This window comes from Hypomesus nipponensis, chromosome 1 (assembly GCF_054491055.1).
Source record: "Hypomesus nipponensis isolate SF chromosome 1, ASM5449105v1, whole genome shotgun sequence".
Classification (NCBI taxonomy): domain Eukaryota; kingdom Metazoa; phylum Chordata; class Actinopteri; order Osmeriformes; family Osmeridae; genus Hypomesus; species Hypomesus nipponensis.
The window spans coordinates 6,853,970-6,871,829 of record NC_140361.1 but is presented as its reverse complement, the minus strand read 5'-3'; the positions used below and the strand labels follow the sequence as shown (position 1 = coordinate 6,871,829).

General features: G+C 45.2%; 1 protein-coding gene across 3 annotated transcripts in view; it reads right to left on the bottom strand.

Moving 5' to 3' along the window:
• mid2 (midline 2) overlaps positions 1–17,860 on the bottom strand; it is an 86,051-nt gene that overhangs the window by 52,063 nt on the left and 16,128 nt on the right. The window contains exon 1 of one of the 3 annotated variants that reach the window (XM_084668981.1): positions 5,330–5,564. The exons of 1 other annotated variant lie outside the window; for it this stretch is intronic. The gene's annotated coding sequence lies outside the window, so the exon portion shown is untranslated. Of the gene's footprint in view, positions 1–5,329; positions 5,565–17,860 lie in introns of those variants that run through there. One more of the 3 variants, XM_084669000.1, reaches the window with a different exon arrangement.

Here is a 17,860-nt window from a genome sequence, read left to right as displayed (position 1 = left end):
TGGTCAATTAGGATGATTTAAGTGTGTGTATTCACAAAGCCACTGGAGGTTGACGACAGAATAACATTTTAATTATATTTTGTTAAGTGAAAACAAACAGGCCAATGCGTGACTGATAGGAATTACTGTCAATATCACCAGAGGGTGATTGAGAGAAAATGGTAAATGATGAGTTTTTAGCGTTGTTTGAAGCCCATCTATCTTATTCAGACTGTTTATTTTCCTCTGACAGCTGAAGAGAGGAATTGGCTTGATGGAGTAGGTGTCTTGCGTGCCCAGATGGTGGTATTAAATGGTTTATGAGTGTTTTACATGAGTCATTAAGATCCCAAAATCCCTCCACTCCTGCACTCTTTCCTTCCCTCAACCCTCATGTTTCCATCCAATGCTCTCCCCCACTAATCCTATCACACTCTCTCCTCCCTATTCTCCCTTCACCCTACAACCCGTAATCTGTCCCTCTAGCATCCACCTTTCGCTTCCTCCCTCCTTCCACCAGCCCTCCTAACTGTTCTTTCTTGCCCCATTACAGGAGAAACCGCTCCCTCTTGACACCTCCTCCCCATCTGGATAGGATTATGTTCATCTACACAGCCCAAAGTGGAATAATTCATTATCGAAATCAAGTGTTCACTGTTAAATGTTGCCCTGGGTCCTTAGTGGGTGTGATCTACTGTTTAACGAGTGTGCATGTGTATGTGTGCTGGGGTATGTTTACAATTCAGAGCAGTACAAGTGGTGTCTAAGTAGTCACATTTCATGCTTGTGTTTAGGCTAGAGAGTTGAAGCCTGGTGGATTGTTCCATACTCTCCCTCCATGACTGAGGAGGTGAGGCCTTCCAGAGCTCTCAGCCAGTCCAGGCAAGCAGGCGGTGTTTGAGTCCCTGGGGACAAGCCCAGAGGTGGGCTGGATGACGGCAGGGCTGGGCCTGATCTCTGTGCCCTGCTGCCCCCATGCCAGGTGAGATCATGGGAAACACACGAGGCTCTGCAGGCGAGGACACACAGCCGCCGCTGGTGCTTAACTACCACAGTGGGAGTCTGCCTCTGTCTCAGCTGCTGGAAACTCCCAGCCTCGCCCCTGCACGGCTCACTAGCTCTTCAAGTCCAGCTGATTATCCGTCTATGGAGCTTCTGTGTCTGGCTAGCCAATCACACTGAGATCAGTTCCCACTTGCCACCTGCCTCTGCAACTTCCCGTCCAATCAACCGACACCCCTCAGTGCCAGTCAGGCTCTAAAGCTACAGAATCCTTCCTTCTATAACTCCTTGTCTAAATCTGCCTCCCATAACTACAGTTCTCTGGCCAACCACCCCTCTCCCATCCCCTTGATCAGCCCCCTTTCCTGTCAGATTTCAAATACTGAAAAATGTCATCCTTTCTCAAACATATGGTGTGTGACAGTGTGTGACAGTGTTTACAGAGACGGAATAAAATAAAATGCATTTGTTGTATATAAATGACAGTGGCCAATTCATCTCTGGTTTCACAAAAAGAGAGAGAGTGAGTGTGTGTCCGAGAATGTGCTTGGCTGTCCTAATTTGTTCCAGTTCTGATTTGTTCCAGAGAAGTGCAGAGACTTCCAGGTGGGAGAAGGCTTGACCAGACCAGCTGGGGTCAGACAGAGGATCAGGGACTAGTAAGCCTGGACATGGGACCTCGCCTGCCACCCCAACAAATTATGACTTACCCTCTACGCTTGATCGAGCCTAGCTAAGCTAGCTGTATTGGGCACAGGGACAACAATAATGAACACTTTTGACATAAGCGACTTGTAAAGAATGTCAAAGTGGCTGCAATTATCCCTTTGGCAACAATCCCACAGTTTCCCCAACACAAAGCAGCTGGGCTGTATGTAGATGTATGGCATCCTGTTAACTCTCTCTGTGTGTGTTCGTGTGGGTGCATGTAGCACAATTCTTGCCAGTAAACGTGGAGCAATCAGATAACTCCTCTCTGGTCACCCTGCTGGTTCTCAAAGCATTTCAATCAAAATCAGAAGGGGTCACAAAATCCAATTACATTAGGGCCTCCTGTAGGCCAGCGGAGCGAACACTTAACTATGGTAAGACCTCGGAACAATTTGTTACTCTACACTTCTGACTTACATAGCTCCCTAGACACAGCTAGCTCTGAAAGGGTGCACCCCAGGGCCTCAAAACATCTCTAGTAGCTTTAGGAAGCTGGATCGCACACACAGTGAATGAATGAGAGTGGGTATGGGAGACCAAGCTAGGTCTGACTCTCAGGCCGATTGGCAGCTTAGGTCTCAAGAAGATTCATGGCTGTAGCACTTCAGTATGAACACACACAGCCATCCATTCATGATCCATGTGACTTAATTCAGGCTCAAACCAGAGGGAGGCAGCTGGTTGGACAAGAATGACACAACTGAAAACTGGATTTATTTGCTGTGTGAAGGTTCAGCATATGTACTTTATTTAAATGTACGATTCTGTAGAAATCCATTCCTGTTCAAGATTCATGATTGTGTGAATTGGATTGCAATGGCCCAGTTCCCATCCAGGTGGAAGGATTACTTGTCAGAGCCTGCCTCGTTACCAGGCCTGTGGTCAAACATGGTGTGCAGATATCTGACTATATCAGATCAGCATCTGACATTTATGTATCTGTCCTTGGCTGCCTTCACTGCGGTACAAACACATTTCAAACTGATTACTTCTGAGTCGACAGGGGAAAGACGAGAGGCTGAGCTTCGTGAGAGTGTGAGTGCTGTGAGTGTTGGGGCGCGAGGATAATGGACTTTCTCCTGTTTGTGTAGAGGAAATGAACGAGTAACCCATGGAAAAGGGATATCTCAATCATAATACATAACAATTACTTTGTTGTGAGACGGTTTGACTTCAGATAATCCCAGAAAAGTGTTTTATGGGAGGAGCTTCCCGGTCCGAGTGTTTCCCTCTTGATGAACCAGGTGGATGTCTCCACCGCCCCACACTGACATGAGTTCCCCTCTCAAACCGACATTGTGATGAGTAATGGAGCTGAACTTCTGCTGCTCCTTCGTTGACTCAGCTTTTTATGGAAGCAGAGGCGACTTTCCCCCCTCATTGACCGTTCCCGTGTGCAGCCCAATACAGACGGATGCGAGAACATCCTGTCTTCGTAAAGAAGAACGGAGGAACTAGTGCCTAAGTGATTTATTTGGACAGTTATAACTTGATGAATTAGCGGATTGGCTTGGGTTCACGTCTGGAGCCAGTGGTGGCACTGTAACTAATACAACCACTGTCTTAAGCAGTGGAAAGGGATCTTAAAATGTCATAGGAGTGAGAGTTATGCCTCCGCTTACGGAGAGCACCTGCTGCACTGCCTTGACCCCAACACTGAACTGTGCAGAGCAGAGACATGCTGGGTTGGGGGGAGGGGGGGGGGGAGGAGGAGGAGGGAGGGGCATCGCTCCCTCCCTGGCCTTGTCCCACCGTGACCAACAGAAGATCCAGATCCTTGATTAAGCCCAATCAGAATACAGACTGTAAAAAAAGACTACAGGTACTACGCTGTTATGTGTCTCCGTGGTCAAATCAAGCACAATTTTAAACTAAAGACTATTGTAAGTAATATTTCCAACATGTAAGTCCCTCTCAAGACCTGTTCCACTGTCTTTGGCTCATAGACAGAGGTTTCACTGAGTAAGGCTGAACTAAATAGGTTAATCGCAGTCAAACAGAGAATAAAGACTTTGCACTGTGCCTATGCCTGACAGACAAAGCAGTCAACATCAGCCATTCCTTACTGAATGTAGAAGATAGAGAGAGAGAGCGAGAGACAGAGAGAGAGACAGAGAGAGAGAGAGAGAGAGAGAGAGAGAGAGAGAGAGAGAGAGAGAGAGAGAGAGAAGGAGAGAGAGCTCATACCTAAAATGCCAATGGCACAATGCCTTCGCTTTGTTTTTTGCCCTATTTTGTCTGGGATCTTGAACATCCGATTTGGCTGAAGTGCAATCGAGCTGATGAGGTTTGTAGTATAGTGTTTAGATGTCAGAGGGACTAGTCGCATTCAAAGCAGGGATCAAACCAGGACAGTCTACTTTTATTGAGCATTCAGCCTGGCCTGATTAGGGTGGACTTCAGTTTGGGTCTGTTCTAGGTCTAGGAAAAAAATAATGATGTTGTCAGTCGGCAAAAACATAACCTGTTTGTCTTCAGCAAACAGCAATCGATCTGAACAGCCTCTAAGAACAGACATGAGGGATGACGGCACTGTGGAAAAGGAATGATATGTCAGAAGACCTACCATTGCCTGTATTAGATTGCACACGACAGTTAAGTGTTAACAAATTGCAGTGATGAAAGTATCTTTAACAGTCATCGGACCAATCACATTAAAGCATGGGCGAAGTTCTGTGACATTTTTATGACTTAAGTTACATATCTTTAAATTTTCAACATTTCAATCTGAAACATGCATGGTCAAAATCGTCAGTTTAAGCACTCCCTTTAAATCAAGTAATAGTTGCTTTCGCATGACATTATTCCACAATGAAAGTTTGTGAGATACAAATCCAACATGGGCCCACACGCAGAGCAGATTAACCCAAAGAGAACATTAATCGTTTAATTCATTTGAAAATCACGAATTTACAATGACATTTGAGTTTTTAACCTCAAACTAATTGAAAGCAGGATTGATGATCTTTTGATAGCCTAACGCATAACCATATTTTCAGTATGACATTCAGGGTTTTTAGACGCGCTAGATCTAAGACAATGTAACGCAAAATAATTTCTGCACCAGCAAAAAATCTTCTCATAGGGAAATCACAACATCAATGCAAAAACACAAGCCGCAATAAATGATACCAACCGTAAACGTCAAGTAATCACAAACACTGCCCATTTGCAAATGCCATTATAATCACAGGAAAACATATAATCATCGCGTTAATACTCGTGTTTGTTCAAAACCAAGAAAATCTGAACGAACTGTCCGCGTGCGCAAAGACTCAAAACATCACACACGTGCATTGTCTACTTGTATAATTGGAAGCCTGGCACACCATCACCAATAATTCCGACCATCTTGCCATTGGAAACTGTGTTTGCTGTTCCTGAGCATCCCCATAACACGGCATTTACATGTATTTAAACTTAACGACATTTTAATAAAACGTTACCTCAGACATGTTCACACGCATTTGATGCAGTTCCATTCAGAGTGCGTACGCCAATTCATAAACACAGTTAATCCCAATAGAAAAAGTACGGTCTCCTGAATCTATTCCGTCAGTTTCCCCTCGTGTTACCCTGCAACCTGAGAAAAACATATATACACTAGTTCACAAGGGGAGGGGTTTCAGTCACCTACCAGCTTTATGTGCCAAACAGTCTTTTCTTCTGTCATCTTGAAAACGGCCAGCAAAATAACTTAAGAAACACTTCAATAAAAGAGACGGACGTTAGACGAGGATCAAGCGTTTCACTGGGTCGCGACGCGCAACCCGCCCCGGCGCACCGTGGAAAGCTCGGGCTAGAATATTTAACTTTGGAAAAATGAGGCAGCGGGCAAGCGAGCAAGCGAGAGAAAGAGAGAGAGAGAGAGAGAAAGAGAGAGCAGGCACACAATCACAGGAAGGCGACTCCTCCTACCCATACAATGCCAACAGCTAAAATGGACAGATATACGAGCGCAACCTGCCCTATACTGGGCGGATGATGGGAGTCTGGAACCTAGTCCGACCTCCTCTTTCGTAAAGTGTAAATGTCAACTGGATGTACGTGATGGGATCCTTGCTGACAAAAAAGTATCTTCTGTTACAATGACCGCCGTAATAACCGCATTACATCTGCCGGCTGAGTAGACACTGTATGATGAAATAGACTGTAATAACGCAGTAATCTTTGTCCTGAAATGTATTAACTCATTTATCTGCGTTTTAAAACCAGAATTGCCTTTCAGTCACATACAGTCCCATTAGGTTCATGTGGACAGCACATATTCCTGCCTTTTGTTTTATATCTGTAATAAGACAGACATATGAAATTGCTGTAAATGTCTATTTCATAAGAGGACATGAATTATAATATCAAAGAGATTGCCCACAGAGAAAAAGGAGATTATTGTACACAATAGCATATTAGATGTTGCACAGTTAAATCCTGTTACCAAATCACAGGGACCAGAAATGGGTTCCAGGCCATCCACTATCTAAATGCAGAGTGGAAACACTGAGGGATAAGGTCATTTTTTTCCAGCAAAGTACTTTGTAGTGTGGCTATCCCTCTTACACAGCCCCCTTGACTCCCCAACCCCCCTGTTGTCTGTGGCCTGCGTCTGCTTCTGTTCAGACTGGGTATATAAAGCATGCAACTACTCTAAATAGATAAACTAGCATCTGCTTTCTTCTAGTCATATAGAAGTTTAGGATGAGCTTTTTTACTGTTCAGACTAAGTCAACCTAAACACAATATAGTACTTCAGCATCATTATCTTAGGAACAACTCTGATTATTAAAAGACACAAAACTATAAAAGTAAATATTGAAATCACTCCAGTAGCCCTTACTGTAAAGGCTGTCATAACTCATGCAGCCAAATATGATTCAGAGGTTGATGGACTTTGTGGCAGCCATAAGCATACAGCACGCAGGTGCAGCCAACTTTTGTCAACAAAGTCCTCTGTGTGCTGTGGACCTCTCTGACACTGATTAGATGGCCTCACCACTAACAAGCACACACCTGGGGCACTCTGTCTGGGACACAACCCTTAGTGTCTATACTTAGGTGCTTAACTGTACTACATGAGGCAGGTATGTGGGGTATGGGGTCATTAGCACTACCATGTGAAAGATGTGTCACCTTGTTAGAAGCCTCAAGTGCTAGCTTGGAAGATAAACCATCTTTGGACTTTACTTCCCACTTTTGGTCAATCAGAAGTAATAAAGTAATAAAGTAGATAAAACCGGACTAGGGAGGAAATTCAGGTGAGATTAGGTTTAGACTGGCTGCAGTACAGTATGTGGTATTTCCTGAAATACAGGTGGCTGTATTTAGTCCTGTCCCACAATCCACCACAAGTTCTGAAAGAAAAGCCTCCCCAGAACCTCCACAACCAGACCCATAGAAAATGAATGTCAATGGATGGACTTTGTTTTAAAGGAGACACAACGTTAATGGCTGCAGATGGACATTGTGGGAGGCAAGGAAAGGAATGCAGACAGAAGGAGGGTAGCTGGTATCATAGCAGACATGGAGCACACAGAAGTCATGGGAGTCGTAGTTCTATTCGCCCAGTGCGGAAGAAGTGTGAGAAAACAACAAACCCACAGTGGTCACGGGGGAGATTGTCTTGGTTATGTAACGAAGCGCTCGCAACAAACAATCTGGGTGTATAGGGATCTGGAGGAAATGCATCATAACGGCAAGCTCTTCCTCACTCAGTTCTCAGCCCACACCATTGGAGAGTCTGGGACCACAGACAGGCTTGCGCTACTGCATGACATGTTGAGCAAAGCATCTGATAAACCACAAAGTATACACAAAGCGTTCGATCTCACTGAGGAATGTGCAGCTGATACCCAGTGGAGCCTTGAGGGGGTTGTGCGGCCTGAAATCCAGATTGATACCAAGGTCGTTCAAAACAACTCTATCCTTTAGAGTTATTACCTTCTGCATCATTTGTTCCCTCCAGCTTTGTTAGCTTGGGGTAATAACATGACACAAAACTGTAATCCAGTATAAATGTCAATATGACTGGTTGTATTAACCACATTTTGTAAATGTGATGAAGGGATTCCTATTATTTCCGGAGAATGAGCATTGCTTCAGCCAGGCTCTGACGTTACCCACATGATAAAGGCCTTCTGTTATGCTATAGACCAGACAGACGGCTTTTGGAAGAGTTCAAATGTCAGGGACTCCCTGCCCCCTGTCTGGGCTCATCTGCAGGAATGCCCTGATTGTCTAATCAGATCACATAGCAGTCTGTCCCCCCTGCCTCCGGACTGTCAATGCGCCAACAAACTAGACAGTTGTAAGCAGTAGGGTAGCCAGCATTTTTATCTATCTAAAAATTATAATGATATAAACACATCTTTAACAATTCCTTAATTTTGTATTGTAAACAGTCCAAAATGGGGGGGGGGGGGACGGGACGTGGCTACACTACTTGTTGTAAGATTATATGAAAAAACATTCTGTGCAAACAAGAGGAAGGCGATGAAAAAAAAGTGACAAATAGCGGAAACATTTATCCAGCGTGAAGGAGGAACATGATGCCTGCAAATCTGTTGATTCTAATTGAATTGAGCATAATTTGCTTCTCTCTCTCAAAATGGTGTGACTAATGACATTTTGGTGTGATCACAGTGCATGTAATGATCTGGACTGGGGGCTGGTACACCTGCATGACAGAAAGTAGTATCTGTCAAAGTATCTGAAGATGCCAAATTTATGAGGATGAGTTCCAGTGTGAAATTATGGAAATCATGAGTTCTAAAACATTTGTTGAATTAAATAGTGTTGGATACAGACTTGCAAATATTTAACTTGAGCATTCATGGGAGAAATTATTTATAGTCATATAAAGAAGAACAGCGACCAAAAAAGCTGCACAGGACTTCAGAAATATGTGAAGAGTAAATAACATTGCAGGAATAAATGTGACTCACTTAACCAAGTGGAAATGATAAATTGAGACAGAGCCTCGAATCATATCAAATCTATTTTGATCAATGTACTAATACAATGTGCTAATCACAACGTTGACAGTTGACAGGCCAAACTGCTATGCAACAATGACCCAAAACTGATATTACAACATGGGCCAAGATGAAACTTTTTTTTCAAGTAGTGTTTCCCCCTGTGTCGCATCCAGTTGTTCCACATGAACGACCGGCCTGCTGTGAACTGTAGTCAACTGTCAGACAGAATAGAATCACAAAGTACTTTTTAATGGTGCAACAAGTCATGTTTTGGTGCCTCAACGGGCAAAGAATGGATAGCATTACTGCTGGGTTAGTTTTTTTTGCTGTTGTTATAAGAAACAGGAAGGCTTTGGTGCTATAGTTCACCCATCCACCCCCCAGATACAAAATAACATTAATTCATAATGCTAGGCGTCTCAGACCACATGAGTTTGTCAGAGGAACCTATGTGACTTGTTAGTCCTGTTGCAGTAGATGGAAAAACTTACAATAACCATTTCAAAAGCAAAGAAACTCAAGTTTTTAACTTTGAGTTCCACTAGGATATTACCATGGCAAGATGAGAGTCAGAACTCAAGCATAGTTTACTGTCAACATAGTAAGGGTTTGTAAGAGAGTTTGTTCTGGCTATATAGGGAATGGAAAAATCCCTTAACAGTCCCTTAAACAGTGATAAGCTGCTATTGTGTGACTTGGGAATGTACACATCCATTTGGAATACTTTATCTAAACCACAATTAAACGAGTGTCAATTTGGTCACATCGAAGGCCCCATAAGAGCTTTGTATTCTCTGAGGAATGGCTGGGGGCACAGTCATTTAGGATTAAAGCCGTTTTAAATTAGTTAACTCACCTTATCTCACCAAGACGGGATCAATAGCTGCCTCCTCCTAAGCACTGCTAATTTCATTTCAGCCCAAGTAAAAACCTTATGTCACTTGTAGAGTCAGCCTACAGCCCATACACACACCGGTAACAAAGATGGTGGTTTTCCCCTCAAGAAGCCATGGGCTGATTGAGTTGTTGCTGAGTGCCACCGTGTGTGTGACGTACCTTCTGCCTACATGAGATGGATACAACTCCACTGGGTGAAGGGCCGTTTCCATGACAGATGATTCACTGCTGAACCTTCAAACGGGTCATTAGTCATAAGGAAGGCACGTGCACAGGTACAGACTGAGACGACACAGCTCACATTGGCCCGGATGGCGTATCTATGTAAAGGGAAGCCTCGTGGTGTGGTACGTTGCACAACACAATAATTGCGGCGCGAATGACAAGTGCAACAGAAACACAAACTAGTTCGGTTTACGGCTGCAACCTTAGTAGGAGACAATAACACAGACAGAGCTGATTGGGGAGGACGAAGAGGAGGGGGTGAGGCAGATTGTATGGTTTGGGTTTTGCTAAATGAGGTCAGGCCATTCACAGTGACTGAGTGTCTATTCATCTTGCCTCTCTTCAGTCAAGGAGGAAGAGAGGGGAAGCGAAGGCTGAGCTCACAGATGTGAATGCGGAGAGTGTAAACATGTTCCAGACTAATCTCATTACCAGTGGTCCTCCCAGGGCCCTCCGATCAGACAGCTGATTAGAGGAGATGGTAGATAAACACAGGAGAGAAGAGGAGGGAGCCGTGGGTCTCAGCTGCAAGACAATACGAGGTAGACAGGGAAAGCTTAGTGCACAATGAGGTCTGTGTGTGCGTGTGCGTCATGGGTGTCTGAAGGTTTTGTGAGCGTGCATCAGGTATGCCTTGAGGCCGTGCAACAACCAAGCACAGAAGTAAGTAAGACAGTCTAAGAACATCCAAGAACTGTATCTAAGGCCTCTGCCTTCTGAAAAGCTGTACAGAACAATGCTTTAGCAGCATTGCCATAATAAACAAACATCTACTAACCTGGTCAGTCAGTAGATTAAACAGTGGTGAGGATGGGTATATGAGAAGAAGGGAAAACAACACTGTTTTGAAAATAAAGGTTGACCTTTACTGAAGCATGTACAGAAGAGTGAAAAACAAGCCAAACTTTTTTTATTTGTTCAACTGGAAACTTTTGAAAAGTTAATTTTCTGTGTTCAAGGAACCAAGAAAATGTGAAGTGGAGAGAAGAGGAGAAAGAATAAGGGACAGAGAGAGAAAGTGTATATTGTAGAGTATAGTCATGCTTTTGAAATGCCTTTTAGAAAGACGGCCTTGGGAATCGGACAACTGAAGAACATCTGCTATCCTTCATCAATCTATGATTTACAATCAGAACTGCTAATGCTGCATATCTTCATTAGCTTGCCAAATTGCATAATGTTCTTACTTCACAAGGAAATGACCTCATTACTTTTTAAACAGTGGGAGACAGATCCGGTTTAGGTGGTGTTTCAGAGGCTGGTGTAGGCGGGGGCTCATCTTCTTCCTAGTGGACGAAGAGAGTGTGTAAGAGAGAGAGCGAGAGAGCACTCTGGCAGAATCTTTACAAACTTTTGTTTGTTTGTAACATCACAGTTACTGAGTTGTTAACACACTGCCCACTCAATCCTCAATCAATCCTCAAGCAGCAACAAGGAGAATGCAATATCACATAATAACACACACTCTTCTGGTACCAAGCTACAAATATAAGAGTAATATCAAAGAAACGATTTCAGTCCAAACTCCAAAGATGCTACTCTGTGCTCTTCTGTGAAAACTTGGCCTACAGTACAGTATAACACACAGTGGGCCCCATCAGTTCAGCTCACCGCAACCTACCCTCCTCTCCTCATTCCCTCTACCCTTCTTCTCCTCATTCCCTCTACCCTCCTCTCTTCATTCCCTCTACCCTTCTTCTCCTCATTCCCTCTACCCTCCTCTCTTCATTCCCTCTACCCTTCTTCTCCTCATTCCCTCTACCCTCCTCTCCTCATTCCCTCTACCCTCCTCTCCTCATTCCCTCTACCCTCCTCTCCTCATTCCCTCTACCCTCCTCTCCTCATTCCCTCTACCCTCCTCTCCTCATTCCCTCTACCCTCCTCTCCTCATTCCTTCTACCCTCCTCTCCTCATTCCCTCTACCCTCCTCTCCTCATTCCCTCTACCCTCCTCTCCTCATTCCCTCTACCCTCCTCTCCTCATTCCCTCTACCCTCCTCTCCTCATTCCCTCTACCCTCCTCTCCTCATTCCCTCTACCCTCCTCTCCTCATTCCCTCTACCCTCCTCTCCTCATTCCCTCTACCCTCCTCTCCTCATTCCTTCTACCCTCCTCTCCTCATTCCCTCTACCCTCCTCTCCTCATTCCCTCTACCCTCCTCTCCTCATTCCCTCTACCCTCCTCTCCTCATTCCCTCTACCCTTCTTCTCCTCATTCCCTCTACCCTCCTCTCCTCATTCCCTCTACCCTCCTCTCCTCATTCCTTCTACCCTCCTCTCCTCATTCCCTCTACCCTCCTCTCCTCATTCCCTCTACCCTCCTCTCCTCATTCCCTCTACCCTCCTCTCCTCATTCCTTCTACCCTCCTCTCCTCATTCCCTCTACCCTCCTCTCCTCATTTCCTCTACCCTCCTCTCCTCATTCCCTCTACCCTACTCTCCTCATTCCCTCTACCCTCCTCTCCTCATTCCCTCTACCCTCCTCTCCTCATTCCCTCTACCCTCCTCTCCTCATTCCCTCTACCCTCCTCTCCTCATTCCCTCTACCCTCCTCTCCTCATTCCCTCTACCCTTCTTCTCCTCATTCCCTCTACCCTTCTTCTCCTCATTCCCTCTACCCTTCTTCTCCTCATTCCCTCTACCCTCCTCTCCTCATTCCTTCTACCCTCCTCTCCTCATTCCCTCTACCCTCCTCTCCTCATTCCCTCTACCCTCCTCTCCTCATTCCCTCTACCCTCCTCTCCTCATTCCTTCTACCCTCCTCTCCTCATTCCCTCTACCCTCCTCTCCTCATTCCCTCTACCCTCCTCTCCTCATTCCCTCTACCCTCCTCTCCTCATTCCCTCTACCCTCCTCTCCTCATTCCTTCTACCCTCCTCTCCTCATTCCCTCTACCCTTCTTCTCCTCCGTGCCATTCATCTCGCTGACTCCAGACATCTGCCGGGCCACTACGCTCGACTCAGGCTGATTGATCACAGGCCCACCTGAGTGTAATGGCTGCCACACGGGTGTTTTACTGTCGGGACCGCCCTGCCTCTAATATTCACTCCCTCCCTTTACCAGTCTACAGCCCTCTGGAGGGGGTAAATCAAACGTCACAACTCTACAGTGCCATCATCTAGCTCGTCTACCGAGGTTCAGATTTATACACCTGCTACTGAGGAACCTTGGTTGACTCCTTCCCCTGCTAATAGCTCACGGCCGGGGGACTTTTCGAAGATGGTTCTTGTAAAGTTAGACATGACTACTTTTAAAATTCAGATGGCTTACTCTGTTTATGGCTCCTGTCATATCTTTACTCACGCCTTGGCAGTTTTCAATCCAATCCGAGGTGATCTTGCATGAAATGTAAATAAATGTGTCTTCAGTTGTTTAGTTTTTTTAACAACTATTGAATCTGGGCTCGAAATTGCTCTGGACACAAAGCGTTATAGATTAGGTTGACTAAGTGAAGTCAGTGAAACACAGGCCTTTGTATATGTCTTGTATGTCTTCTTGTATATACTGTATCATGGCACTGTGGCTAATGTGGATGAAGGGTGAAAGCTTGTCTGAGATGATTCCAGGCGTTCTATTCTGCTTTCAGACTCTCCTGTCTCTGTCAAAGCACCTGACACCATCAAACAGGAAGCGGAGACGCACCACTTCCCCCGGCTGCTCTAACCTGCCCGCACGTACTCTTTGATCAGTGGTGAAGGTTGAGGGTTCTAGACTTTAGGTTTGGAGAAGCGCTCCCTATTTCTCCATCTTCTATCGACTTCTTTTCTATCTTTCTGTATCTCTTCACTCTTTGTCTCCCTCTCTGAGTTTCAGAGATTTTCCTTTTTTTTCCTTCCTTTCTTCCTCTTGTTCATTTTCTGCATTTGTTCTCCTCCCACTCCCACTCCCCCCCTCTCTCTCTCTGCCCAGCACAGACAGCGGCGGGCCGTGAGGAGGGCTGGGACTGTGGCAGCAGAAGGCCCTTTTGAAGGAGTCCGTCTTCTGCCGCTCCCTATTTCATCTCTCTCTCTGCCCAGACGAGCAGCAAGTCCCCCTACTCTGTCTGTCTGAAGTGAACACATCCTGGAGGAGTGGAAGGGAGCGGCGAAATGGAAGGGTACTGTCTAGTGAAGGCGGGGGGAGTGGCAGTTACTCAAGCCCTATTGTGGCAGAACGCGAGGAGGCCCCTATTTTCAAAGCTCCTGTGGAACTGTACCGGTAGGCAGTCCACTTTCAAATGGGCTATCGTCTATCATCTTACAAAAGTCAGTAAGCCTCAGCTCACTCTGTCTGAAATGCAAATGGTGTCTTGTGCATAGAAATTGGTACCTTTACTGTATGTGAAGTCCACTCCCACATTCACTTTCAAACCAAACAGAAACAACGTGATGCCCAATGCAATGTAATGCTCTGTGTCAGGGTGTGTTGTCGCTGTTTGGACTGCCGCCATCTTTAACATGCATCTAGAAATAGCATAGCCATTAAACTCACTGAACAAACAAGAGAATCAGGCAAATTCACTGTTAAATTGGATAGCAGTAATCTAAGTGAGTGGATACCATACATTTCCACAGTCATATCTACTGATAAATGCCTCTGTTTTATTATATGTTTTATTCATCTTGAACGCACCACTTCAACCAATGGTATAACATCTCAGTTAGACTCGCCTGTATAAACAGGCAAATACATAAAATACTTATATACATTACCCAGAAACCCAGAAAGATTGACCTTCATCTGAGAACCAAAACAAACGTTATAAAACAGGCTGTTCTACAGGCTGTAAGCCCTGTGTGCACTGCACCTTTAAGCCCATTACACAAACTGGTGGTATTTAGTGTTTCTGGGCAGGTAGGCCCGCACAATGTGTGTGTGATGTGTCTAGACAGGAACAAAACAGGATTGGGGTGGAGGGGGTGCGAGGCGAGATGGGTGACTGGAATTCTGAGACAACAGGAAATACTTTTTGCACATGGCCCCCAACCCTCTCCTGCCCCCCCTAAAAGATTGGGTAGAGATTTGTGATTAATCAAAGTCCACCTGGTGAAGTGAAAGCCTATCGCTTACAGATGAGGTTGGCATGTTGAAAAACGGATTGTGAGGTGCAGATAGGCAGCGTGTGGTTCTGCTTGAGGTAAAAGTGCTGCTGAAGAATTCAGATGGCAGGATATTTAGACTCTTCTGAAGGTATGGGGAATAAAGCTCTTCGAATCACTAATAATTAGCCAACAAAAAGGTCAGGCGTGAACAACTTCTCAGTGAGTCTCTTTCATTTGACAATAAAGATGACCATGGTACAGTTTATTTGAGACGTAAACCCCATATATAGGAATGGAAACCCATAGCCTGTGGTACATTAAATGTCAAGGACTCAAATCCGAAAACAAGGGTTTATGAGTTCAAGGGAGCAACAGCAGAGACAGCAAAAGCTGCTGTCTCATTGCAGTCATAAAAACCTGACAGGCGATTAAGCTAGGAACCGTCGGAGGTAGACAGAGTTTGAAAGGATTTCAAGCATGCTCTGCCACAGGTCTGGACTTATGATATAATGAAGTGTGAGGTTGCCTTTTCCAGAGCACCACTGGGACTGGAACACCAGGGGAGGGGGAGATGGGCTAAGGCCCTGTCAGGGAGGCCTTACACTAGAACAACAACAAAGAGAAGTGATCACCACACACACACACACACACACACACACTTAGGTCTTATCTCCAGCGCTCTGGGAGGTCTGATGGCCTGCCAACCAGCACATAGCCCCCAGAAGCCAATGGAAGCAGGCAGGCAAAGCCCTCCTGGTAAAAAGGTAGCTAAACCTCCCCTGTACTACAACCTGGAGGATTCAGGGGAGTCTCAGGGTATGGTCCTCACCTCAGCTGGAGAGAGACATAGAGACGAGGGGGGGGCCAAGGAGAGGGGACAGTAATGAGGACAGATGGGGAGGTAACCTGAGAAAAAGACAGTGGAAAAGAGAGAAGGAGCCAGAGAGAACACGAGAGAGAGAGACATCTGCATTGGGAGGGAGAAAATCACGGAGCAGGAAGGAAGGATCCTGCTGTGCGACTGAGTGAAGATATAAATAGAGGCCTGCATGAAGAGAGGAGACGAACAGAGGAGGAGAGGAAGAGAGGAGGAGAGGGACGTACCTGTGGGCTCCAGGCAGCCTACTTAGCACTGATCACCACAGCCGTGGACGAGCAGTAAGGAGGGCTAGAGAGAGGCAGAGAGAGAGAGAGAGAGAGAGAGAGAGAGAGAGAGAGAGAGAGAGAGAGAGAGAGAGAGAGAGAGAGAGAGAGAGGGTTCAGATTAGGAGAGAGGGAGGAAAAAGGTAAGAAGGGGATGAGGATAAAGAAACAGCGTCGGAGAGAGAGGGGAGATAGCCGTAAAGAAAGGTGGAAAGAGAGGATGACAGAAGGAAGGTGAAACGGAAGAAGAGGGGGGGGGGGAGGCAAATGATTTCCATTTGCATCAAGTTTACGCTGCATCAAAAACAGTCAATCCCCTCCAGGCAGCTGGGAGACAACGAATAGTTGCTGACACACCTGCTGTTGAGAGGCCACCCCCCAGCCCCCTTTCCCATCACCCCTCAACACTCCACACACCATAGGCCTAATTAATGAGGTTTGAACTACCTTTAAACTTTAACACTTTACACCACACAGAACAGCCAAGGGGTTCTCCTCAGATAAACTCTGAGGTTTAGTCTTCTGAAATCCAGGTCGTAGCCTACAATCTGGCTCAGAGCCCTGTGTTATGGATGTACAGTATAATCTCTGTAATTATTCAGAGCGTGACATAGAGTTTACATCCTGCAAAAGACAGCCCTTTATCAGCAGGCTGTTTTTACTATTGTGTTTGAGGTATGGAAAAGTGGAACGTTACTGCTTTGCTGAGGAGGAATGTATCCAAGATGAGCAAAACAAAACTGTTTTTCAGTTGCTAATAAACAGGCGTTGCCAGCAAGGTCAGGAGGGAAATTTTTCAAGCTGATTCATCCACAAAACGTTTTCACAGTGAGACAATCCTTGGCAAGACAGACAAAAAGTTGGCCAGCTGCAGCTATTAGGAGACCATTAGTAAACAGTGTTGTTGGAATGCTCGTCTTGAGGCAGCAAATACAAAAAAGAACAATCTTAGCCAAGGGGTTCCCAGAGCATGTTTTGAAACTCCACTGAGTGAGGTCAAGAATGAGGGTTGGGACTTACTCAGGGCACAGACCGTCGCAGACGTGAGAGAGTCAAGACTCGACCAATAACAGTTTTCCTTGGCAGGTGGGGTGTGAAGTATTTTCTTTTGGTTAGATCAAGGGCTACTCCCTTGACCATACATTCACTGTAAATACATCATTAAAATCTAGCTTACTTCAACTTTCCCTTATAGACAAGTTTTATCTTTATTTTAAAGTGGCAATGTGATCCTCATCCTTAAGACTACATAAAGAAAAGTTTAGTGTGTGACTCCCCCTCTCTGTCAATTTGTTTAGTGTGTGACTCCCCCTCTCTGTCAATTTGTTTAGTGTGTGCACCACTATGCTGGCAAGAATGGTAAGAAAAAAATAAAGAAAATAAACATTCAAAAAGACAGCTGATTAATGGAAACATTTGAGGATTTGGAAGTGGTGTACATAATCTGAGGGCATTATGGTATGTTCCATGCTTTGTCTGCCTTTGCCTCATGCTTCTCAAAAAAATAGATTTGAATAGCTTTGATGGGTGTGTCTGCACCTTTGACTGATGTACGACAACTCCCTGTCACCATTGTTGTACCCTCACCAGCTACTAACCACCACCACTGTGCACTTGAGCAAGGCACTTAAACCTTACATCAGCCTTGCTGCCACATTGGGTGGTGTTGCTCCCAGCTACTATGTCTCAACGACCCAATCCCATTGAAGAATGGCCTAATAAAGTTGCATTGAATTGTCTTGAGCATTTATAGGCTACTCAATTATGCTGCGTGCACTGGCTCGGTGTAAATGTAGAACATGAAAGTGTTTTCAGCTCATTGCTGTTCAGCCCATCAATCAGGCTATTCATTAATCAAACAAGGGCTAATTAAGAGTTAGCTAATTAAGGTGATCTAACGATACCTTCATTA